General features: G+C 37.8%; 1 long non-coding RNA gene across 4 annotated transcripts in view; it reads right to left on the bottom strand.

Annotated features, from left to right (window-relative positions):
• Window positions 1-5970, bottom strand: part of LOC117661271 (uncharacterized) — a 62861-nt gene extending 56891 nt beyond the window's left edge. For 2 of the 4 annotated variants that reach the window (XR_015733181.1, XR_009622187.2), the window contains exons 1-2: window positions 5838-5970; window positions 5051-5227 (exon numbers count right to left, since the gene is read on the bottom strand). This is a non-coding gene — a long non-coding RNA (uncharacterized LOC117661271). Of the gene's footprint in view, window positions 1-4967; window positions 5228-5837 lie in introns of those variants that run through there. The other 2 variants (XR_004594751.2, XR_015733182.1) reach the window with 2 other exon arrangements.
• Window positions 5971-26942: the final 20972 nt, after the last annotated feature.

Genomic DNA, 26942 nt, shown 5'->3' with positions numbered 1-26942 from the left:
CCACCATTTTGATTAATTGTAACATTTCTTGGTTTTGGCAAGTTATATTTTTCAAGGTTTTTTTTCTTAATTTCTCAAATTTTTCTTGGAAATATAGAAGAACTTGTTGATGATGAACTCTTATTGATCATGATATTAGATTATTGATAGTTCTTTCAATTTGGAGGAAATCTCCAGACATTGCATTCTTGAACTGGTTCCACAGATACTGTGGATTTCTGATTTCAGTATTTGTTAGCAAGACAACAAACCTATCTTTCATTGCTCTGGGACTCTTGTTCTCTTGGCATCTTCCATAGTTTGATGTCAATGATGTCATCAGCTTGAAACAATCTCTTTCTTCAGATATCTTTGAATGATGGAAGGCTACATCCATTATGTTTCTGAAATGACTTGAAAGATATCAACCCCTTTAATGCTATGAAGAAGCAGGATCAAATAGCAGAGGTCACCACTTCGTGGAAAAACAGTGTATACTCATCCCAAGAACTTCAAAAATTCCAGAGAATTCCTCCAGTCTTTTTCAAATGGGTGTTTGATTTTGTTTTTTAAACCAGATTCAGGATCCCTACATGCTCAAATGCAACACAAAATGGCCTGTAGAAAGGCAGCATAGGTATTTTGTGATTGGCCAAATTGGAGAGCAATATGGACAACAATAGTTTGCTTGTCCTAGCCAGCAAATGCCTGCTGAAATAGATAGTGCTAATGTGGACGTGTTCTATACTGACTTGAATAATGGTAAGGTATTAATGGAGTTTCATGCTCAGACAAAGACTGAATTAATTTTAAGGGAAGCAGAAAGATGAACAATATGTCATGTGTCTGGGTCTCCATATTCCTTCACTTGACACTGCATGGTGTTACAAGTATAATTTCAATATAGACTGGGATATTCCTTTTAGAATGTTTTACCCATTGAAATCTGTCTGAAGAAAAAAAAAACAGATTTCCCAGTAGTATGTCTAGGGTGTTATAATTCTTCTGTCAGGGTAATACAAGGCCCAGTATCTTCATAAGTATCAAAGGGCAAAAAAGTTATTTTTTTCTTTTTTCTTTTAAATATTGTTGATCTCTCTCCCCTTAGTCATCTACTAATATACAATACTTTACATGTGTATATTTGTGTATCCTCTCCAGTGGTGGGTTGCTACCGATTCACCCCAGATCGGGTGAACCAGTAGCAGCGATGGGAGGCTCTGCCCACCCGCCCGGATGCTTCTGCTCATGCGCAGAAGTGTTGTGCACACATGAGCATACACATGTGCCCACGAGTGAACCGGTAGCAACGGGTTTTGAAACCCGCACCTGATACTCTCCTAAATGTGGACACTATATGACTCACTTGTCTTCGTGTGCTAAAGCATTTTTTATTCTTACTAATGCATGTCAAGTTAGAAAATACTTTTAACCATCATGTCTGAGGTGAAGGTGATCAGCAATCAATAATAAAGTTGAGGCTGTGAAGAACATGTGAGAACAAAAGCCCTCTAAAGAATAATGGTTGGCTGTAGAATAGAAGAATAGGGTTTGAAGGTGGCCCGCTCATTATGAGCAGACAGAATATCTGCTATGAATATGAGGTCAAGACTGGCATTGTCACAAAGAACTTCAATTTCTGGAAACAGATCAACAATAGCCAAAATATTATCACAGAGGTTTATTGCTTGCCCTTTCCTTATTGTATTTCTTTGCCTGAATGTCTCAAATGCAAGCAACAAGCATGCAACAGAGGATGAAATTATCTGGCGTATATTTATATTGCATATAAGTAGACATTTAATGCAGTCTACAGATGCTAAAATTTTAGCTTAGCAAAGCATAGACCTAGGAAACACAATTTATTTTCCTTCTAATTACAGCCTTTGGCTGAAATCCTAAACATACGGTTATCAAGGAAATAATGAAGCAGTACTAACAACTTAAAGTGCTATTTTTAGGGATCAGTATGCAGCAGAGGTATCCTACCATCAATGGGGAATTCTAGGAATGAAGTTTTAGCAGAATGAAAAGTGCTGAATTCAAGATTTCTCTGCTGGTTTAAGCTCTTAGCCACAACCAGGGAGGATAGTCTTCTTCTTTGCTCTTCCTTGACCATTATTTTTTAATCTCTACTAAAGGTGCTAATGTTGTGTTATCAGAGACCTTTTCTGGTGAAGTTGCTCACCCCATTTTGAAGCTCAGAGTATCTCAGCATCCTTAAGCTTGAAACATTTTGAATATAAAAGAGGGATGTAAAGGCGATGGGGTTGCAAACATAAAGAATTTGTATACACCCCAATGCCACCATTATAGCAGGGGTGAAATGCTCCCAGTTCGGACTGGCTTGGGCGAGTAGGTAGCGATGGCGGTGGGCAGTTCAGAGAACTGGTAGCAAAAATCCCTGCCCCCGCCCCCCATGCCCAGCTGAGCTGCGTGATCATCATAGCCTTTTTTCTCTTTTAAATGGCTCTGACGAGCCAAGCTCTGACGATCCCAGCTGAGTTGCCTGCTAACCAGGCAACTCAGCTTGGATTGTCAGACCCATTTAAAAGAAAAAAAGTTTCTTTTTTCTCCCCCCCCCAGCCTTCAGCTTGATTACCTTAGCTGCTGGTCGCAATGCCTCCTTGCTTTGCTTGCTATAATACCTGCAATCCATTGCATCAGCAAGCAACTGAATCTCCCTGCCTGCAATCAAGCTCATCGGTGAGCAGCTCTATCTGCACTTGTGGACTTCAACTCCCAGCAAAGCTGGCTGAGGAATTCTGGGAGTTGAAGTCCACAAGTCTTAAAGTTGCCAAGGTTGGAGACCCCTGTTCTATTGAGTAAGTTTTTTCCCCTTTGGGAGCTTTTAAAAAATAGTTAATTGGGGTTTTTTTTAGTTGTTCTTTTTTTAGACCTAGCCATTTAAAGTTTAGGAAGTTTTAAATTTAACTGCTTTTATATAAAAATAAAAATAAAATAAAATAAAATAATATTTGTGCAGCTTTCTGAGATTTAGTGCGCTTCTGTAGTGTTTCACTCTAACTACACAAACACACAAAATCTCACAAAGCTGTATGTGGAATTTTGTGTGTGTAAAGTGTGAAAGTTGGTTTTTTGGGTTTTTTGTGGCTGTGTGAGGTTCCTGCTTGTTGCAGGGGCCATTTTGGGTCTAGCACAGCTGCTTTTACATTGTGGGTGAGACAATTGTGTTGTGTTGTGTTTTGTAGGTTAAAAAAGGGCAAAGAAGTGACATTGACTTGGCCATGCCCACCCAGTCACCTTACCACCAAGCCCCACCCACTAATTAAGCCATGCCCACAGAATCGGTAGCAAAAAAATTTAGATTTCACCCTTGCATTATAGGTATTATTGCTGGAGAAATGTTGAAGCAGTATAGTAACCATTGTCTAGGGATCACATTGGAGACCAGCATCAGAGGTCGTAAATGCAAGACATAGTCCTAAATTTACTTTTCATCACAATTTCTCATCATGAGCAATTGCTAAATGAGGAAATTCCTAATAAGAACTATCTGAAAAAAGAAGAAAGAAAGAACAAAAGGAAAGAAGGGAGGAAGGGAGGGAGGGAGAGAGGGAAGGAAGAAACCATTAACCATCAACATTATTAATTTCATTTTGTCCTCAAATGAATCAGAAACAGAAAGCACTATTTTCAGATGAAAATACACTTTTTTAACAAAAAAGAAGAAAATAAGCTTATTTTGCCCAATGAAGCATTGCCTAAGTTTCATTTCCTGTTGGGCAGATGAAGGGTATTAAACAGAGGTGGTATTCAGCAGGGTCTGACCCGTTCTGGAGAACCAGTAGTGGAAATTTTGAGTAGTTCAGAGAACCGGTAAATACCACCTCTAACTGGCCCAGTCCCCTTCTATTCTCTGCCTCCCGAGTCCCAGCTGATCGGGAGGAAATGGGGATTTTGCAATAACCTTCTCCTGGAGTGGGGTGGGAATGGAAATTTTACAGTATCCTTCCCCTGCCACACCCACCAAGCCAAGCTACGTCCACCAAGCCAAGCCACACCCACAGAACCGGCAGTAAAAAAATTTGAATCCCACTGCTGGTCCTAAAGAGTACAAGATCATTCCATTGTGAAGTTCTTAAAGAGAAAGCAGCAGGAGCAACTTATGAGAGTGACTTGTGACTTTCTCTGGCTTCTCCATAGTTACAGCCATTGCAATGCTTTTATGGTCACATAATCAAAATTTGGGCACTTGGCAGTTCACCTGTATTTAAGACCACTGAGTATATTTCAACCCACCTATCTTCCCCCTTCTCTACCTTTTGGACACCCTGTACTCCAGATAGGTTGATGCGGGCAGCAGTGAAATGTATTTACCTTTGCTACCAGTTCAGGAATGTGAGCGAGCTGGATGTGAGGTGTTGAAGTGGAAGTAAGCATGGCAGGGCAGGAGAAATGTGACATCCTGGCCTACTAGTACTGCCATCACTAAGCTGTGTGGTCACATGATATTTCATCTAAAATTGCTTCACTTAGCAACCCTAATTGAGACCAGAATTTCCTTTGTGCAGAGGGTAAAAAACGGGATGTAATGACATCCTGGCGGGTAGGCGGAGCCTCCCGCCACCGGCACTACCGGTTCTCATGAGTTGGATAGATCCAGCCAGATTTTACAGCTGGATGTGGGGTGTTGAAGTGGAAGTAAGCATGGCAGGGCAGGAGAAATGTGAAGTCCTGGCCTATTGGTACTGCCATTACTAAGCTGTGTGGTTGCATGATATTTCATCTAACAATTACTTCACTTAGCAATGGAAATTCTGGTCCCAATTAGGGTTGTTAAGTAGGACTGCCCTGCATTTTTTTTTAAAAAAGTAAAAATTTCCTATTTGTCCTCCTCCCCCCCTCAATTTTTCCATTAAAAACACAAGGCTGAAATACCCTTCATGATCAGCTATGGGAAGCATCAAATTCTGCAAGACGGCAGTCACAAAGTCTCCCCCTTTTTCACAAGAGCTGCATGAATGTCCCAAAAGGATGGAGTTTTTAATCATGACACCACACCTGTCATCTTGCAAATATTGATTCTGCGGGCATCACTGGCACTCACTTTTTTGTTGTTGTTGTGAAGTTCCAGTCTTTTTCCTTGGTCATCTGCTAAAGTGGGAGTAGAGGCCTATACTTCACAGCCTGTACATCACCTGTTGTCAGCCAGTTTCCTTACAACAGGGCTATTAAACTCCTGGCCCACCAGGCTGGATGCATCATGCGCTGGACATGTCCATGCCTGGTTTCACGAAGGGGGAAAAAATCCTGATACATCACATGACACTGCCATGACAATGTGAATTTAACACCTCTGCCTTACAACAGTTGTTACAATTATACCCTGAAAAATCTGGGCCTCTGTTGAGAATATTTTTCTCTGGATATTTTTCAGAGCAGCAATAGTTAATTTCTCAGGTTGAACTTTGTTTTTAAATCATGTTTGTCTCCGTGAATTTCAATGAAGTAATCATGATTTTGAAATGAGGTTCTGTAATGGCTTAAAGTATTTAAGCCCTTAAAAGAATGTACTTTGCCTATAGCTCGAGGAGCAGTAAATCCTTTGGCAGTGATATCCTCCTTCCATGTAGCAATGAGAGTGGCGTTATTCATGTCAGGCAAATAATTCTACCCCAAAAGTGGTGATATATCTTGTAGAAGGAAAAGGTAAGACACAGTTCCCCATTGTTTCTAAATAGCTCAATGTTATTTCATTAGGGATAGAAAGGAAACTGTTAATATAACAGGAGTAGGAGAGTTAGTCTGAACCTCCAAGGATAATTCTGTTGTGGAGTACCGATGATGATTTCTCATAAACATGTAAGTACAGACGGGCTTTGCTTAACACTTACTTGTTCAGCAACTGTTCTAACTTACTATGATCATATAATTGTGATCTGGGCAGTCAGCGACAGGCTAGCAATTACGATGTTACAGCATTTTGCAGGCAAAGGGTCCCCATCTGTGACCTTCACTGCCAGCTTCCTTCAAGCAAAGTCAGGAGGGTGGCAAGTTGGCAGGAGGTCACAAATGGTGACCCTTGATGTCATGTTTAACAATGCCAACCAGTGCTCTGGAGCTGCTGTTGCTAAGTGATTTGGTCATGTGATATAATGCTTTATGACTGCATTTCTTAGCAATATAAATTCTGGTCCCAGTAGCCATCACCTTATATATTGGAATAGGATAAGGCAACTCTTCTTGGCCTCTTGGGTAAGATCGACTGTATGTGTAGATAAGCTGCACTAAGATTAAAATAGCTATCTTTAGTATTCATGTGGAAGGCTGAGGGCCAAAGAATTGAGGCCTTTGAACTATGGTGCTGGAGAAGACTCCTGCAAGTCCCTTGGACTGCAAGGCGATTAAACTGGTCAGTCCTAGAGGAGATCAACCCTGACTGCTCTTTAGAAAGCCAGATCCTGAAGATGAAACTCAAATACTTTGGCCATCTAATGAGAAGGAAGGACTCACTGGAGAAGAGCCTAATGCTGGGAACAACTGAGGGCAAAAGAAGAAGGGGACGACAGAGAATAAGGTGGCTGGATGGAGTCACTGAAGCAGTTGGCGTGAGCTTAAATAGATTCCAGGGGATGGTAGATGATAGGAAGGCCTGGAGGAACATTTTCCATGGGGTCACGATGGGTCGGACATGACTTCACAACTAACAACAACAACAAAAGTATTCATGTGAAGATTTGGGGAGGAGTATCTGTATTTCCAGTTCGGTAAGGTTTACAATTTTTAAATCTCATTGTAATTGAGCTCTGGTGGCTCAGCAGACTAATTAACATCCACTTACACCTGCTACCTGCAATTACTGCAAGTTCAAATCTCACCAGGCTCAAGGTTGACTCAGCGTTCCATCCTTTCTAAGGTAGGTAAAATGAGGACCCAGATTATTGGGGCACTAAACTGACTTTGTATAAATATACAAAAGTATGAAGGCTATTGCTTAACACATTGTAAGCCGCCCTGAGTCTCTGGAGAAGGGCGGCATATAAATCAAATTAAAAAAAATATATTGTTCTTCCCGAGTAGGATAGGCCGCCTTTTCAAAGGTTCTTCCTCCTCCCCATATTCAACTAAACAGGGAAGTTCACCCAGCAGTCTAGAACAGGAGCAAGAAACTGAATAAAGGAACAGTTTCAACTGAGACCAGCTTGAAATTGTTTACAGGTTACAATATAACTAAAGGTAGATTCTAGTAATGAAAACATACTTGACTTTTGCTAACTAAACTTATCAAGAACTTAAATATGTGATGATTCTTTCAGGGTGATTCTTGGGAAGTCCCCAGCAAAGTTTGGCCTTTATTATATGGCAACTTCTTTTTCATTTATTTATTTATTTTTTCTTAGTTTATAGTATAAAGTACAAAAATGCAAAAGCAAATAGTAGGACACAAAGAGGAGGGGAAGACGAGAGAAGTGTGGAAGAGAGGGGAAAAAGAAAAAAAGGGTGTGTGTGACTTCTGACTCCCTCTGTTGTAGTAGAATAAGGCATTAACATCAAACCTCAACCTTTTACTTATCCATAAAAGTATAAACTAGCCATTTTTATAATGACAAATCAGTCTAATCAGTAAAACTCAATATCAAAGTTTCATTTTTTTCCACCTCAACCACAAAGTCCAGAAGCGGTTTCCAAGTAGAAACAAAAGTACTTATATTCTTTCTTCAATCAAAATTGTCAATTTAGCCATTCCTGCTAACTCCATCAACTTTTGTAGCCATTCACCATGGTGGGAATCGAAATGTCCTTCCATTCCTGTGCATACAGTAGTCTTGCTGCAGTCAACATATATAAGATCAGAGTTCCAATGTTTCCACCCAAGTCTTTTTCCATTAAGCCCAAAAGAAAAGTTTCTGGTTTCATTTTATCTTCACATAATTATCTTCAGAAAATAAGAATTTTCTGTATTAGAATATGAATCCTACTCCAATATTTCTTCGCTTTATCACATGTCCACCATAAATGAAAAAATGTCGCTCCTTTACATTTTCATTTACATCTTCAACATTCATTTGAAATACTTTTATACATTATTATATGGCAACTTCTTGAAGACCAAGTAAGTTCACCCAACAGAGATTTTCTAGTAATCTAGGAATAACTTTCCAGAAGGCAAATTCGACCCGACCAATCAGTAACTTGAATAACTTAATCAGTTATATTCCATCTTGCTTCTGCAGGACCTCTTTGCCATAATTATAGAAAAATTAGCCTGGAATGTAAGGGCCATGCAGCATGGACTTTGTAATACTTGCAATATGGGTTTTGTACAGTGGTGGGTTTCAAATTTTCTTACTACCAGTTCTGTAGGTGTGGCTTGGTGGTGTGGCATGGCTTGGTGGGCGTGGCTTGGTGGGCATGGCAGGGGAAGGTTACTGCAAAATCCCCATTTCCTCCCAATCAGTTGGGACTTGGGAGGCAGAGAATAGATGGGGGTGGGGCCAGTCAGAATTTTTACTACTGGTTCTCCAAACTACTCAAAATTTCCACTACCGGTTCTCCAGAACTGGTCAGAACCTGCTGAAACCCACCTCTGGTTTTGTAGTACTGTTGTACTGGCTAATTAACATGGATGTTTCTTATATTTTAATTTGCCTTCTCTCTCTCTCTCTCTCTTCCTCCCTCTCTCTCTCTGTCTCTCTCTCCGATACATTGAAAATTGCTTTTCTTTTTAGTTGTTCCCAAGCCTCAATGAATAAAGCAAGCATTCAAACCCAGCGCTAGAAAAACACTCTGAATGTATCTTTACTAATATACATTTTGATGGTTTTTTTCCTTTGTAAATGTTCCTTTTACTTTTATTCAGATTGCAATGCTCTTTTCAAGCCTGATGCTGACATATTACTGGATGTCTAATTATTCCTGATATAACTGGACATATGATTTTTTTCCTAATCCAATCAACTTTTACTTTGAAGTTTCTTTGTTGGGCAAACTATAAAAGTAAATGTAAGTCTTTTGTTCCTTTCTCTTGCGTACGAAGGGAATTATTTTTAATCGAATCATTTCAAATAAATTGTAAATTAAATAGTCTTCCTGTCTCAGGTGCTAATGGAAATCCAGTGTGCTGAGGCAGAACCAATCTAGATTTGGCTAACAAATGTTTATTTGGATAGATTTTGGCCTATATATCTTTGGTTTAATGGAATGAACTAGGCAATAAGAGGAAGACTGAATCTAGCATATCCCACCATCTTGGTTTGTTTAGTTACATAGTTCTTGTACTCTGCTACCCTTTAAGTCAGAGGTCTTCAAAATTGGCAGCTTTAAGACTTGTGGACTTCAACTTCCAGAATTCTCCAGCCAGCTGGCTGGAGAATTCTGGAAGTTGAAGTCCACAAGTCTTAAAGCTGCCAAGTTTGGGGACCCCTGCTTTAAGTAATCTAGCACAATGCTGTTGATGTTTCAGATGCTGCTGAGTATTAGTTTGCAGCAGCCTCAGCCAGCACGGCCAATAGTGAGAAAGTTGAGGGATTAGGAAGGAACAAGCCCATTTATGAACTATTCTGTGCATGGAACCAATGTCTTGGGATGATTCATGTCCATGTATATGAAACATATGGTTGGTCCAGATATAGAAAGAAACTGAGTGTTTTTGTTCCAGAGTGTTTCTGAAATGCAAATGTGATGTGCAGAAATTGAGAGATGGGGAATGAGAGAGAGAGAGGAGTGGGAAAATGTCAAGGATATTATGGCAGCTGAGGAAATTAGAGAGGCAGGGAAGACAAGGTGCCGGAAAGATCTGTTATAGGAAGATGCATGAGCTTTGTCCTTTGTGCTCTATAAAACTGGTCCTTGCAGTGTTCATTGTGGCCAAAATTCTGAAAAACAAATAAAAATATTTGGACTTTTGTTTCTGCCAAATTGCAACCCACTGGAATTCTTTAACAGAAATTTAGAACACAGTATTAGGTCTGAAACAAAAACAGAATTTACAGAGTTGGAAGGGATCTTAGAAGTCTTCTAGTCTAACTCCCTGCTCAAGGAGGAAACTCTATATCATACCAGACAAGTGGCTGTCCAATCTCTTCTTAAAACCCTCCAGCGATGGAGCACCCACAACTTCTGAAGGCAAGCTGTTCCACTGGTTAATTATTCTCACTGTTAAGAAATTTCTCCTTAGTTCTACATTTCTTTTCTCCTTGATTAGTTTACACCCATTGTTTCTTGTCTTGTCTTTTGGTACTTTATATACAAGATGGAAGACATATTTTCCATCTTGTGTATATCCCCATGAGAAAGACACTTCACAGCATTTGTTCCACTTATATGTGTCAAGACAAACACTTTTATATGCTAGATTTACAATTCACATAAAGCCATGGTTTGTTGGACAAAACATGGTAGCTTGATTCAACACAAACTATAAACTGCAGAAGATGACCAAAAGCAATCAGATCACATCCTGGCATAGTATGATATGCGAAACCAATCATATTTGTCCCATCATTTTAATCCCTCCCAAAATTAAATAAGAATGAATTTCATTATTTTATTATTGTATTTTGCAATTGCTACTAATCTTGGCTGAAGAACAATGCAAAAGTATTTCAGAATACCAAATAATAACAAACAGTCCATGCTCGCTACTTACCAAAATCCAGGGTCATTCCAGAATTTGACATATACTAGTTGATTTGCTACATTTAAATTGGATAAAAATTTGTATTAATAGCCTGCACTAAAAAGTGAGATTGCTTTACCATAAAATAACATTGATCCTGAGATATTTTATAGAAAAAAAATAATTCCATGATGTATCCATTTAATTACTTGCCAATGAAAAGTGCTAAAGTTTTCCTGATTACTAAAAATTTAATGAAATGTTTAAACCTGCCACAATTTTAAAAATGTGTTTCTGAGGTGATACGTTACTGAGGTGATTAAATGAAATGTCTGTGTTTCACCTGTGATGAATATACTTCACACATGCAAAACACTCCATTTCAATTAGCAAATGAAAAAAAAAAGATGTGAACAAAGAACAAAGCTGTTGCAAACTACTGCTTCCCTCTGGTACACCTAAACTAGCAGTTTTGACGAACATAATGCCCTTACATTTAATTTCAAGCCTCTGAAATGGAAAATTTCACTACACTGCAAAAACTATTGAAAGCTATCTCCCATGCCTCAGTACTTTTCTTGCTCTCATAAATGACCAAATGAACCTCTTTTACCTCTTACATAACTTTTGTTACATAAGCAAAAGAACATTTTTCTCCTTTGTCACTGTTTTTGATGTGTGATAGTCACTTTATAAAGGAAGATGTTTCCAGCATGTAGCAGTAATGGGGTTTAATTGATTCCAGTAATAAGACTTGGATGCTGTCATGAAACAAGTATGCAAGTAGTGGCCGACTTCTCGGCTTTTATGTTTCATTACAATTTGTACTTGGCACTTTCTCATGAGTTCCTGAAACAGACCTGAATGTTTACTCTGATGTAATTCTCAATCAGTAGGTGTGTATGTGTTTGTGTCAATGTGGACTCCTGGCAACTACCTGGACCAGTCCCTGAGGTTCTCTTGGCAAGATTTTCAGAAGTAACTTGTTTGCCATTGCCTCCTTCCCGGGACTCACTCTCTCTCTCTCTCTCTCTCTCTCCCCCCCTCTCTCTTTCTCTCTCTGTCTGTGTGTGTGTGTGAGAGAGAGAGAGGGGGGGGAGAGAGATCAAAGATCATCCAGGTGGCTTCATGCCAAAGCAAGCCTAGAATCCATGGCATTCTAATTTCTAGCCTGGTGCCCTTAACCATTGGACCAATGTGGGTCTCTCAGTACAATTTACTAGTAGCTAAATATAAATAGAATTGCAACCTTATCTAAATATCTCAAAGAGACTTTGAGATGATCTGTTCTTCTCCACTTGCCTCAATATGGACTGGAAGCCTGTCACTTTGGAATCGGGTAATGTTCGGCTTGTACCTACCCATGCTCTGCATCAAAAGTAGTTATTTTCCCTGTTGTTGAGTCAAACAGGGCATTCCAATCTGCCGCCTGACTTTCATTTCCTCTTATAAAAATGGCTCTCTTCCAACTGACTGGTGTTTGCTCTGATGGACCTATCCCTTACTTTCCCTTCAATGGCCATTTTGGGCTGGGCTGTCTAACAGCCACAAAAAGTTGATTTTTTTTAAACAGGTGCAATAGTGAAATGTTGCACCTTCCATCCTTTCTAAGGTAGATAAAATGAGGACCCAGTTTGTGGGGGCAATAAGCTGACTTTGTATAAAATATACAAAAATATGAAGGCTATTGCTTAACGCATTGTAAGCCGCCCTGAGTCTCCGGAGAAGGGCGGCATATAAATCAAAAATTTAAAAAAAAAGTTAAAATGCTGACAATGGCTTTGTTTTTCTTTTAAACTGGGTGGATTGACAAGTATTCTATAAATTTTCTCTTTTAACATGAAGGATGAGAAATGCTGACAATGGCTTTGTTTTTTTTTTAAACTGGGTGGATTGACAAGTATTCTATAAATTTTCTCTTTTAACATGAAGGATGAGAAATAATAGAATTCTTATTTTTTCTCCTTCAAAGAAATACCATCAGAATTTTATTTAAAAAAAAAAAAACATACTCACAGAAGAGAAAACCAGTTTGCTGTATTGGTCATGGCTTCTGGCTAGAAACCGGGAGGCCATGAGTTCCATCTTACTTTAGGGGCAAAGCAAGCCAGGTGACCTTGGTTCTTTTGCTCTCTTTCTTTTAGCCCTAGGAAGCAGGGAATTTCAAACAATTTCTGAGAAACCTTGCTAAGAAAACTGCAGGAACTAGTCAAAAACTGACTTGAAGGGGCATGTGAGAGCACCTAGATACACACACATACAGAGAGAAGAGAAGAGAAAAAGAGAAAGTTTGTTTCCTTGGCATATATATGAAAAACAAAGATGCAGAGGAGTCTACTAATCATGTTACACACACACACACACACACACACACACACACACACACACACACACATAGCCCAAGTTCGAATCTGAGTAAGGGTATGGCTAGCTGATGAGAGCTAAATAGCTTGAAATAGATCTATACTAGTTTCCCTTTATTTCTTTATCAGCAAATATAAATTTTATGTGTGTGTGTGTGTGTGTGTAAAATTGAGGTATATTATTCTCAAACGAGATAAAAATTTGGGCATTACTGTGGTCAAGTAGACAAGAGGATTAAAATCTGAAAAATAATTACTAGCCTTTTTAGATATGGCAGAAAAGCAGCTGAAGGCTGCAATATAGAAAAGACCTTACATGAAATCATAAAAAGATTTTCTTTACTGGGTTAAAGTTCTTTCTGTATCTGAAGTCTGTAGAGATTCTCAGTCATGCAGGTCATGGTTGTCCCAAAGGTGCTTTTTCTGGAGGCGACTGGACTTTCTTGTTTTTTTTTCTTTGAAAAAAACGTTTCACTTCTTATCCAAGAATTCCCCACTATCCTGTCAGAGCTGAAGAAGCTTCTTGGATGAGAAGTGAAATGACTTCAAAGAAAATACAAGGAAGCCCAGTTGCCTCCAGAAAAAGCACTTCTGTATCTGAAATTTTATGAAAACTGTCACTATTGTTGCTAGACCAGTTCCATTGATGTTGACCATTGATTTTCCTTCTACTGGCTTATTTAATTCTTAAACTTTGTTCTGTCTTTGCCTAGACTTTGCTAGGATTTGCTTTCCTTGGCTTAATCAAAAAGTTTCATAGGACTGTGTAGAGTTTAAAAAGGAAGATTCACTTTAGTTGAAAGCTGACCAGGTGAAGACAATCTCCAGTTCCTAAATTATAAAAAGGGATACTTTTAGGCACTTATCTCTAAATGTTAACTTAGCCTTAATTTTATTTTTTAAAAAAATACCCTAACAAGTTTTACAAAAAGTAATAAAAATACAAAGTACGGGGAAAAAACCCATCAAAATGACAAAACAGAAAATAAAGAAACAATGTTTATCACATATTAATCAAATGTTGCACAGATTTCTAAATCTAATTAGGAAAAAAACAAAATGATAAATGATTCTCTAACATAAAATATCATAACATCTACTCCACGAACCGAACAAGGATATTTTTAATAGATAAAATAGCTTTCTCAAAAATAGATATGTCACACATTCTCCCTAACCTTCAATTTTTTTTTTACAACAGTAGCAGGAAAAAAAAAACACCCATTCATCCTTTCAAATACATTATTTGGAGTATCTGGTAAACTTAAAATAACATGTCTTTGAATTTTAGTAACTTGGGCTGATAGTTATGCTGTTGGTTTGAACTTCGAGCTTGGTGATTTGGTTGCAACTTAAAATAACATATTTTGTTGAATCAGTTTGCACTATAAGTGAGAGTTATAGTAGTATATTGATGTATATCATTTGGGTGGGAAGCCTTCTGGCCTGTCAATTTCTCATTTTCATCAATTGAATAGTTTCTAATATTTCTTGGTATGACAAAGCATTTCTTAAAATATCAGTATTAACCTGTGATATTAATTTGCCTTTAGTATTTATTAATATCTTGTTGATCAGTCTTGCCCTCCAATTTGTATGACACATTTTTAAAAAATAAAATAAAATAAACCTGTTTCCTAATAGATTGAGAATCCATAATTCTCTGACCATCTTCTGTTAGTATTTCAAAAATTATATTCTGCTGGCACTTTTGCTTCAGGCAATGTGCCAGCAATTTACCTGCTTTTTCATCCAATTCCCCAATATTTAACTTCAATTTCTTCAAAGAAAATTAAACCTGCTCAGCATAGAAATCAGCTGACTTTGCCTTATCTAGCATAAATGCATTATTTGTTTATTCTGTAGGACTTTTTGCATAGACCCAAAACAACAACAACCCCTTTCATTAGCCATGAAACTCCTCTGCTGATAATAAAGATGTCTGTGTTTATTTTGACTAGCTTCATAAGCAATGATACAGCTCCTTATTTTGACCTTGTTAGAGCATCTAAACACGTAGCTTGATAAAAAAAAATGTCAAAGTGACACAGACTGGCTCTATCTTATGCTTCCTGTGCAAAGTGCCTAGTAGGGTGTATCTACTTTGTATATAATTAGTAGTTCAATTTTAATTCAATTTACTTGTGTCGGCAATCTGCAATTCAAAGGCTGCCTGGAAGTTTCAAACCCTATTTTATTAACGTGGCTGAAAAGCAGTAATATATTACCCACTATTTTGGGGCAGGAACCAAGAGAACTGTGTGTATGTTTAAGCAATGAAAGGGCTGTTTCTAAATTCCTCTCAAATTCCCAAAGATCCCAGCAGTTCCCACATACATAATACAATATGGCCCACAGTTGGCCTTGATACTCCCTGCGTCCTAATGTTGTACAGCCATTAGCCACCAAAAATCTGTCTATCTTGACTAGTGTAGGCTATTCAAGCTATTCAAGCTCAATATGCTTTTTTGAACCGATACAGAAGTGCTGTTGAACTTACTTGAAATAGAAAGATGAAAGGTAACTGAAAAGAAAGATGAAAGTTAAGTTGATGTATCTCTGCAGAAAGGCAGCTGACAAGACATAGGAAAGATACCTCAAGTCCAGTCAACAGCAAAATTAATATGCTTTGAAAATGATTTAGAAGTGCTTTGGAATGTATGGAATTGTACATGTAGAATACCTTTAAGCAAGTTTCCACTTGCTAAAGAAGCCATGTTTTCAGTGCAATTTTTTAAAGCATCCATGTATGACATAATATAAAGGCTTTAGACTAGGACAAGGGAAATCCAGATTCTCATCCACCTTCAGCCTTGAAACAAATTGGGTGACTTGTAATCAGCCAATCCAACTTTTTCCAGAGAGTTGTATGGCAAAAAAAATATGGACCTTCTCCCAAGGAAAACATAGGATGTAGAGCTAATGAATAAATTGAAACAGCAAAATATTCTCTCCCTCCCTCTCCCCCTTTCCCCTCACTGTCTTATGATTGTGTAAAACAATCATATGCTGTGGAGAAAGTAGAAAAATCATAAGGAATGATGATTAATAGAATAAAGTGTTTAGCTAGAAAAGTCATTTGGAATGATGACTAATAAAAGAAAGTATTTAGCTGAACTGTTGACTTCTCTAGAATAAAATTTCATGATAGTCACAAATGCAACTGTCATTAGAAGGAGCTTAAATAAAGTCTTAAAAGAGAGCTGGCAATGGCCATCGATAATCTTCATCGTCTGAGGCAGTGGTAAAATTAAAAAAATTCCCCTACCGGTTCTGTGGGCGTGGCTTGTTGGGGGGAGGTCATGTGACTGGGTGGGCATGGCCAACTCGACATCACTCACATCGAGGGGTTTCTCACTGGCTCCTCCCCTCCCAGCCACTCCTGGCTGGAAAATGGAGAGGGGAATATTCCTTCTCTCTGTCTGTGCTGAGATTGAGGAATGGATGACAGGCAGGAAAATCCCCTTCCTTATTTTCCTGACTTTCACAAAAACAGCTCCATTCCAGCTGCTTCCCCCGCCCCCTCCCTCATGGGGACTACATTAAAGGGACAGGCTGCAGCAGCTCCGTTCTGAATGGAGGGAGAAAAGTTAGCATTCTCTCTGCTGCATTTAACATTGAATTCTGTGGAATATCAAGTGGCCAGAAGAGGTGAGCGGTGACTGGCCGAGCGTGGATGGGGCCAACGAGGGGTGATTACTACCGTTTTGGCAAACCAATGCCAATTATCCCTAGTGGTTCACCTGAACCGGTCTGAACCGGTCGGATTTCACCCCTGGTCTGAGGGTGTATATCTTACCATACCAATTCTTGAGGAAGATGAATAGAAGAGTGCTTTTATACACATGTGTGCTGTTTGTGATGTTTTCAATAGATATCTGTCCTATAAGAATGCTGGACTAACAGAATAATATGTTGTTGTATCCATAACCTGCAAAATTTCTTCAGTGTTGTACATATGGTACAAAAAATGTAATATTGTTCCATAAGTTGAAATCAGGTAAAGAAAGGTGATACTTCCATTTGAGAAAGTGTCAGCTCAGATTACCGTTGGTTGCCTGTGTGCTTTCTGATGCATGAACATAGATGTGTGCACATCTTTCTACTGAAAGGACACCTAACTACACTTTGTGGGTGCTGCTGAAATGCTACAAGAAATACACATTTACAGGCCTCTGTTACACGTTGGATTCAAAAGTGGTGCTTTGAAGTGTGAATGCAACACTTTTTGTGATTCATTAAAACAGAAATGACTTTTTCCAGGTTATATGGTTTCAGCAGAAGACATAGTTGCTTTAATAGGTCATAGACAGGTGCTATATTAATGTTCCTGAATTTTTCACAATATTTTACTATTTCATTTCATTTTACTTAGTTTGCAGATAATCACCAAAGTCTCTTGGTAATTAATAACTTTGGTGACCATATTTTCAATAAATATTGGGGGGAAAAAGAATAAATCTGAACAAGGAGCAAATCTGAAATAGATTCATAAGGAAAAATTGGTTATGTTTCTGATTTTGCATAACAAAGGAGAATTCAAGAGCAAAACCAGGAAAAAAAACCCTACAAAATGAAAATCTAAATTTAAACAGTAAATATAAATTTGTTATAAAAGGGCAATTCAGTTTCCATATTTTTCATATGAATGTGAAAGACTGTGCATTAAGTGGTATCATTTGAACGATAAAAATTACATGAGCAAAATAAAAAACAAAAGTGAGGGTTTTTTTGAAAAAGAAATAAATCTAAAGGATTTCTGAAAGAAAGGACTATAATAAAGGATGTATGATGACTACATTTATAATAAAACCAAGTGAAAATCAAGTTTAAAGAGCTATAGTTTAACAGTTTAAACAATACAAATCAAATTATTCCAATTAATCAACAATCAACAGCCTTTCTAACAGATGTATTTCAAGGTCTCTTGAGCATATAAAGTATTAAGGCAATCAACTCTGCAAGAATTAACAAAACAAAAAAGATTTGAACTGAATTTGCCATAGACAAACTTCCTTAGATGGTTTCAGTAAACTTGTAAATTGATGCAGGAAGAGATATTCTCTTTAAAAGCTTGTATCTTTTCTAAGGGCTGTGGTGGTGCAGTGGTTAGAACATAGTATTGTAGGATAATTCAGCTCACTGCCAGGAGTTCAATCCTCACTGGCTTAAGGTCAACTCAGCTTTCCATCCTTCTGAGGCTGGTAAAATGAGGACCCAGATTGTTGGGGGTAACTGCTTAGAGAGTACTGTAAAGCACTATGAAGTGGTATATAAGTCTTATTGCTATCTAAGCCATCTTGAGACTTTAACCAATAATATTTCATATTTGGCTTAGAAACAAATTGACAGCCAGTGCAGTACCTTGACTGTAGCAATAATGCAGTCTTTTTGTGTTCTTTCCAAGACAAAGATTAACCATGTTTTGTGTCTCATTAAAAATATTAATATCTAACCTATTGGGATTTAGCACAGAAATCTGGAAAGAGATAAAAGCCAAACATTTATAACTTGAAACACATGCCACCGAACCAGACCAAACACTTCCAAGGAAAGGCCTTCAGCTACCTCTGGAACAAGGATTCCTTTCCAAGGCCAAGTAGGTGCAGGTCAAGAGGTAGAGAAAAGAGGGAGCTGTCAAAGCGTAAATCAGCTTCGATACTCCCCTGGGGTAATTGCACTTAATTAGAGACAGATGGATCTTGTATTCCATGCTGTATACTTTAAAGAAAGAAAACCCAAATATAGTCTAAGAAACATAATCTAGGAAACATTTTATTATAAAGAAATAAAACAAACTTACTAACTACATTTTTAACACAGAGACGGACAAAAGAAAAAAATCAGGAAGTTTCTTCCTTAAGCTTGGACATGCGCAGTAGCTCAGAAATCACAAGACAATCTTATCTCTGTTACTACAGAGACGTGATAAAGTTCTCTGGCAGGCTACTGTAAATCTTAGGATGGAAGCTCGGCTGACAAAACACATAACACAGTGACAGGAGTGAAGGTAAATACCCAGTAAAATTCTTTTATTTACTTCTATATTTCCTGTTGTGTTCAAGCTGGTCCATTTTTTGAATGAAATCCAAGTGCTTCCCAGTTCTAAGACTAAAAGCTTCTGGAAAACCAAAGCATTCACCCTTAGATCAGCCATAGACTCTAGGTTAGTATTTCCTTTTTCCAATAATTCCCTGAATGAGCTTGTTGTGTAATTTTGTATAATTCTTGACTGGAACTTATACAGTGCAATGGGTCACATATCTTGACTGAGAGGAAAGTCCCAATGTGTTCAGTAGAACTTTCTTCCTTGGACTGTAGGCTAAATTCCTTCTATAAAGAACTACTATAGCCATCCTTCAAAACAATAAAGCCCATTGCTATATCACTGAATGAATACCTGCTCTAGGATTTTCTCCATTGTAGTTTTTCCCTCCTGTATTATGTGAGATTGGCATATTCAGCCACTCTTAGTGTGTACTTTAACCTTCCTTCAAAGAAGGTTACCTGTTGCTTCTGGGAATGATCTGCTGCTCTCTAATTGGCTTTCTTCCATGTAAATGTACCAAATAGGCAGTGACCCTTGCTTTCACGCGCTCTGATTATTTTGTTGAAATGTGACCTCAATTTTAGTTGAGAAGTGCCCCTAAAGCACAGGGAAAATAAAAGGTGGGTGTGTTGCAAGAACGAAAATGAACACTTCAGATCCACCTTAGGGGAAAATTACTCCTGTTTGGGATTTGTTGTTCTTTTCTCCCCCCCTCCCGCCCCTTAAATTTCTTGATGGGTGCTTCCAAGCATATCCAATGAACTAGCTTTCTGCAATCTTCATTTGCTGCACCATAAACCTCCTTTGGCTGCGCTAACCAAGGGCATATGAGTTACTGGAAAGAAAACTGTAGCAGTGGGATATTTGAAATTTATTGAGTCTATAATAGCTGGTGTTGCAATAATTCTATCCTGGATCCAGTTGAAGTGTTATGGTTAAGCACTATTCACATCTGATCAATGTAGTAGGAGGTAGCTTTTGCAGGCCAAAAGACTGCTTTCAGCTGGAATGAATCAGAGAGAATGAGATAAGCGTAACAGAAGAATCAGTTCCAATAACTGCTAAATAATTGCAACGTGCACACTTCTGTACCAAATTAATATGCAGGCTAATACACACTTTACAGATTAGGATTGGAATATTAGTCAATCCATAACTATAGAATTAAATGGAAAGGCATAGCTATAATGAGAAGGAAGTTCGTGCAGACAGTTGGATCTTAGCTATGCAGTAAATGCTGGATATTTTAGTTTTAATTTCTGGTATTTTCATTTGAAAGAAGGAATTTATGACAGATGATGAAAAAAGAACAGAGACCCAGAAAACTGCTGTAGTTCAGAGTAGAAAATATGTGAGCCACCAAAACTAATTTTGATTGCTGCTACATAAAAATACGTTAAATAAATAAATAAATAAATAAATAAATAAATAAATAAATAAATAAATAAATAAATAAAAAGATGGAAAAATAATCAGTTCTGCTACAAAACCATATTCTACAAGAGATGTTAATTTATTAATAAACAAAAGATTTTTGCCCAAAATTCTGGTGCCATTAGATGATCCAAATTGTGGTTTCCCCTACCCATGTAACTCTAAAAAATAAAATAAATTGGCTAACTGAATTTTTCCTTCCTTTTAATAATCCTACAGCTGAAAGGGTTGGAAGCTAAGAATTTAGGTGGAAAATCTTGCTGGACAGTAAGAACTGAAGGAGAGTTGAATGTTCAACTTTGTGCTCAGCTGAATATGTTTACAACTCTCCTGATTTGTCAGGAGCCATTTTTTACCAACTTTTGCAGATCTCCAGGATCAAAATATAAGAGCGCCAGCAGGTTTCTCCCTACAGATCAAGTTCAATTTTCAGCTGGGCAGATTGAATCAAAGAGTTTTTATCCGTGGCCATAATATCTGGCAGTTGTCTATAAAGCAGGGATCCCCAACCCCTGGTCCATGGACCGGCATCAGTCCATGGCATGCCAGAAACTGGTCCATGCAAACAAGAGAAACCCCATTCATGGGATGTTGGCAGCACACAAAACCATGCCCCCCTCCACTCCACAGAAAAACCTCTCTCCCTAGAACCGGTTCCTGGTGCCCAAAAGGTTGGGGGCCACTTCTATAAGGGACAGAGGGAGAGACAGCCCAATTGGCTTATCTCAGAGCCATTGCATGCTTTCCTCGCAGAGAAATCCTACCAGCGGCTCTTCGAGCAGGTGATCTGGAAAAGATTGTCCTTTAACTCTCAATATGCTTTTACTCCTTCTCCTTCTCACCCTCATCCACCAAATCAGGGTAGCCTTAGGCTAGAAAGGACACTGGACAAAGATTAGGGACACTACTGCCATCTCTCCTTCCAAACAATCCTAAAAATGGAAATTTATATTGGCTGGAGGTGGCATCATCCATCAATGTGATCTAAAGTTTCCATGCCCTTGAGCTGGCAGCCCCATCTTTTTTTATACCTATTAAGTTGCATGTTGGTTATTCCAGCAGAGGCATCTTTTGATTCCTTGTACTATTAAATATTAAGCACTGTTGATGATGGAGCTAGGGCTAGTCATGTTTAAAATGTATGCAAGTGGAGAACCAAAGTATTGTAATTCACAGTGATGTACAAAGATTATTTCTGCTTCATTTCTTTCAGTATGTCCCTCTCAATAAGTTGCTACAGAATGATGCAGTAATGGCTAGTGGAAACCCATGTGAACTGAGGCTGTTCCAGGATACATTTTAACTTATAATATTTTATGTTCTAAAGAGAAATATTTTAGAAGGTTCTGCTTTTCTCCTTATGACTCTCTCCCAAATGTCACTAAGGGCAAATAGGGAAGCCCTGCTTCTTACCAGTTAACTTGTCTAGTGAGTGATGGTGAGAGTAGGGTCTTCTCAGTACTAATCCTTCAGTTATAGTTCACTCCTCTGGTGGAACTATGGTTGACCATTAGGAGGTCTTATTTTAAATATCAGAGTAGAGTAGAGTAGAGTAGAGTAGAGTAGAGTAGAGTAGAGTAGAGTAGAATAGAATAGAATAGAATAGAATAGAATAGAATAGAATAGAATAGAATAGAATAGAATAGAATAGAATAGAATAGAATAGAATTCTTTATTGGCCAAGTGTGATTGGACACACAAGGAATTTGTCTTAGGTGTATATGCTCTCAGTGTCCATAAGGAGAATAAAATACATTCATCAAGAATAAAAAGATGTAACACTTAGTGATAGTCAAGGTTACTAATAAGTTATCAAATCGTACTAGGAAACAAATAAAAACAATATAATTGAAAGATACAAGCAACGTGGTTATAGTAATAAGTGAGAAGAAATAGATACTAGTAAGGAAGAGAAGAATAATAGTAATACAGTCTTAGTAAATTATTTGACAGTGTTTTGGGAATTAGTTGTTAAGCAGAGTGATGGCATTCAGGGAAAAACTGTCCTTGTGTCTAGTTGTTTTGGTGTGCAGTGCCCTATAGCATCTTTTTGAGGGTAGACGTTGGAACAATTTATGTCCAGGATGTGAGGGGTCTGACATATTGATTCAATCAGGTCTTTAAGACCAGACTGCCTTTTAGAATGTCTTTTAAATGAGCTATTTTAAATGTTATACTTCTATTGTTGTCACAGCAGATTGTAGCACCTAGCTATTCTTGATTGACAAAAGCTAAGAGAGTCCCAATGGCTAGTTCTTCTCCTTGGATAAGATCTTACCAGTCTACAGATTAGATTGGGAAGACAGCCCTCACTAACCTAAAGAAGACAGCAGCAACCCTATTCTGTACTGTTAGTGAGAAAACTGTGCGGACATAGAGATGTAATGATCAGGAACTATGCTTGAATTGAGGGAATCTTTACTTTATTCCCACTGTTCTATGGTTTTATGTTACAAGCAGTTGTATTATTGTGGCTTTATCAATTTTTTTTTATGGGGAAATTCTTTTTTATTGTTAGTTGTATGCTGCTCAGAGCTCCTTCACAAAGGACAAAGAGCTCTACAATCAATCAATAATCTAACCTTTTTACACTTGCATATTTAGGTGGTTAGAGGTGCCTTCTTATAACAGGATACACTAGTGGAAGCAGCTCAGCATACTAATATTAAGGATAGCTAATAGCTGGAGATTTGCAAACTCCAGTATGCAGTATGATGTAGATCAAAACCTAGTACTCCTTTGATGTGTTTACTTCCAGAATATTCCAGCACAGTTTTTACTTGGAAGTCTCCAAAAGGCATCAAAAAATGTCATTGGAGAAAAAAAAATGTTGACAGAACTGTGTTTTTCTCAAGAAACTATGGCCTCATTACTGTTGGACACCTCCTTCCCCACAAAATTGTTTTTTCAGGGGGCAGAATTGAGGAGGAATTACCTCATGTCAACTTCCACCTTTATTCTGCCATTGCTAATTTCATAAAAGAGTTAAAGTTGTAACAACCAAAGGTCACTCCCTTTGGGACTATCTGTATTAACTACCCACAGAGTTGTTTTCAGTGGCTCTGGAACATTCTAAACTTTTTGATAAAGCTATAGAGATAATGTACATTCTTGCCATTGTTCTTCCCTCCCCCCCCCAATTCTGTTTTTGCTCGCCTTTTACCACACATTGTTAATTAACTGGGTTTTTTTTTAACATTTGCTGATTTTAATAAGTAAGCATCAAGCGGAAGTGGTGTGTGTATTTGCTCTGATCTTGGTAAATGAACTGACAGGGAAGGTGCAAATTAAACTAGAAATCACCCACAATCGTTTTCCAAAAGTAACTATTCAGCTAGAATATTGCAAACTATTTTTCATTAGGCTGCCATTAAAGAAATTGCATACTTGATACTCTGAGCGATGGGAGGATATAATACTGGTTCTATGTTCCTCATACTGATCACTGAAATATTTATAGATACAATGCTGGTGTTGTAAAAGCCTTTCAGAGATTGGAACTTGTGTATCTACTCCAAACCAGAATTGAAATTTTAAATCTGTTAAAGAAGACCTGCTAGTAGTCCCATGTTTTTGGAAAAAGAGGGGAGTTCAGACTAGGCACTGTTGCTTTTCTGGCAATGACATGGCCTTGGGGATCACACTAGTCCCTCCTTGCTGGTATTCAGAAGTTATTGAAATCTGAATTATTTTGGAGGGTGTATTCCTGATTTGTTGTATTGTATAATTTTTATTTATTATTTTTATTACTTTTCATTTTCTTGCCCTTTTTCCAGTAGATGGTTTAATGGCTCTTGTTTTGTATACCTTAGAAGCAGCCAGGAGTTTTATTGCAGCAGGTTATACATTCAATAAAAGAAAAGAAAACAAAGCAAAGCAAAACAAAATGTGTATTTTCTCACTAATATAATGATTGCAGGACTATATAGGCTAATGCAGTGGTTTCCAAACCTTGCAATTCTGCAGTCTCTAAAGTGATAAATTATTGTGTGACCCTACATGAACATAATTAATGACTTCATTAAAATTAGCCATACTATAATCAAATATCCAAGTTTGACTGCCATACCTGAAATAGCCTTTAAAAGTTTCTAAGTTTCTTGCAACTGTCTTGTGGAGGTTCCCAGCCTTAGTTTGAAACCCCCAGTTATGGATAAACATATGTGGGATTAATATGAATCAAAAATAGGAAGTTTCATATCCTTTATACACCTCAGTGTCTCTACTTTTCCCTCCTGCTGTGGCATTCAATTAAGAAGTAATAAGGCAGCCGCTTCAAACCAATATTTTGGGTTGATAAAGAAACATCTGCATTTATTCATCCTTATTTGAGCCTTCAGATGAAATGTCTGTTAAGGATGATGGATCCTGTGGCTATGTGCAACAATTAATTTGCAGTTTGTTTAAGGAAAGAAAGGGCCAAGTAATAGTAATGATTCCTACTTTGAAACCAATGCCAGAGATGTGAAAAAAGAATCAATGTGTCAGGAAATAAAAATTATTTAGGTTTCCATGGAAACTGCTCTTAATACCTTATAAATAAGTGTGCTTAAAGAAGGCTTTATAGAATGTGCAAGTAACCTACAGGGCACGATAAGACAGTTTGCATAATTATTTTCATGCCCAAGAGACTCATTCTGGAATTTGGTGTTCCCATTGTGTTAAAGGCACTCATGATAAGATAAATGTATGAAATTGTAATCCTTGCCCCTACATATATTTTTTTTCTATTTAAAAATGGTATTTTGAAACAAGTTTGAAGGTTTGCTTAGGCACTGCATTGGGGGCAGAATACCAGTATAATAAAAAAAATGTATGATTCCATTATCATGGTCTTGTGAAAGGAAGTTCAGTAACTGGGAAAGCACATGGTCAATTTGAACTGCAACATTTCAGTTAAGGCTTTTTCCCCCCCTCTGCCAGAAATCTGACAAGTTGATGAGCTAGCCTTGAAAAAGCTTTTTCATTGTGCATGATAGTCTAAGTAGAATTATTTATTTTACCTAACAGCTGAACATGTCAAGCAAGACCTTCCCATTAGATTGCTGCCTGAAGGCCAACCTAAATATTATAGAATAGCATTTACCCTACTTACAAAGGGTGGAGAAATTAACCCCTTGCAGATTTTGTCCAACCTGTACTCCAAGCTTTCCTTAACATTAGTATCCACTTGTAATAGTTCAATTATCCTATACCTGAATCCTATAATGATAGTTGAAGTGCGAATCTGACCTTTATATGAAAAAAGACTCCATGAAGATGAACAATCTACTGTTTTAGACCATTTTCTGGTTTTGATGTAGGAAATAAATATACCATGCGATGAGCAAGGAAGGATCTTCACTCCCTCTTGAGTTTTCCACAGTGATTATACCTCACATCTGTGGGCATATAGAACAGTGGTGGAATTCAAATTGTTTAAACTACCAGTTCTGTGGGCATGATTTGGTGGGCGTGGTATGGCTTGGTGGGCGTGGCTTGGTGAGTGTGGCAGGGGAAGGATACTGCAAAATCTTCATTCCCACCCCACTCCAGGGGAAGGATACTGCAAAATCCTCATTCCCACCCCACTCTGGGGCCAGCCAGAGGTAGTATTTGCCAATTCTCTGAACTACTCAAAATTTCCGCTACTGGTTCTCCAGAACCTGTCAGAACCTGCTGAATAGCACCCCTGATATAGACATATGTACAGTATTAAAAACATGTAGTTATACTTTACAAGCTGGAAAAAGCAACTGATTCTTTTATTCAACTTTCTCTATGAGATAAAGGACTAGAATTTAATAACTGGCCTTTGGACAGTGATTGTTTGAGTTACATGTGATGACTGTTTAGTTATGAAGACTAAGATATATAGGGAAATGTGTGGATAAAAAAAAGATGTATAAGCCTAAAGATTAAGTTCAAAAAGCTGTGAAACTAACATCATACATCGTACTTCTAATTTGGTATAAGTTCTATTCTACTTAGGATATTAGAACTAGGAGAGCATATACTATCACTACCCCCTTTTCCTGGGTTGCGTGAAATAGTCTGAACTGCAGCTGAGAACTCCAGGGTTGCTCTTAGCAGTGCCAACAAATGATTGAAAGAAACTTCAAGGTTTCAGCATTGCATTTATTACCAGTTCCAAGTGATCCTTATAAACTTTCTTAATAAAAGATTGCTGGCTGCAATCCACTGTTTTGTTTAAAAGTATTCCTAACTTCAAACAAACAAAAAAAAAAGAGGAAAAAGATGGTAAATTGATGTTTTGCACAATCAGAGTGCCTGCTTCCTTTTTTCTTTTTTGAAAAATACTGAAATTTCTCTCAATGGTGACTTTAATCTTCATTAGGCATTCTTAATGTTATATAACTGACAAACCCTTGGTTTTGACATGGCATAACAATGCCATGTCAAAATATCAGATCAATTGTTCATTGTGATAGATCTGAATAAATGGAATTCAGTTTTTATTTTTCAACAGAGCCTCACTGGTATTCCCATGCATAATCCCATTTATGCAAAGGCATAGTTGGGATTGAAAACCAGA

The sequence above is a fragment of the Pantherophis guttatus genome, chromosome 3 (genome assembly GCF_059756535.1).
Source record: "Pantherophis guttatus breed Tessera chromosome 3, ASM5975653v1, whole genome shotgun sequence".
Taxonomy (NCBI): domain Eukaryota; kingdom Metazoa; phylum Chordata; class Lepidosauria; order Squamata; family Colubridae; genus Pantherophis; species Pantherophis guttatus.
Note: the sequence above shows the minus strand (reverse complement) of the source record. Positions and strands in the feature narration are given on the sequence as shown.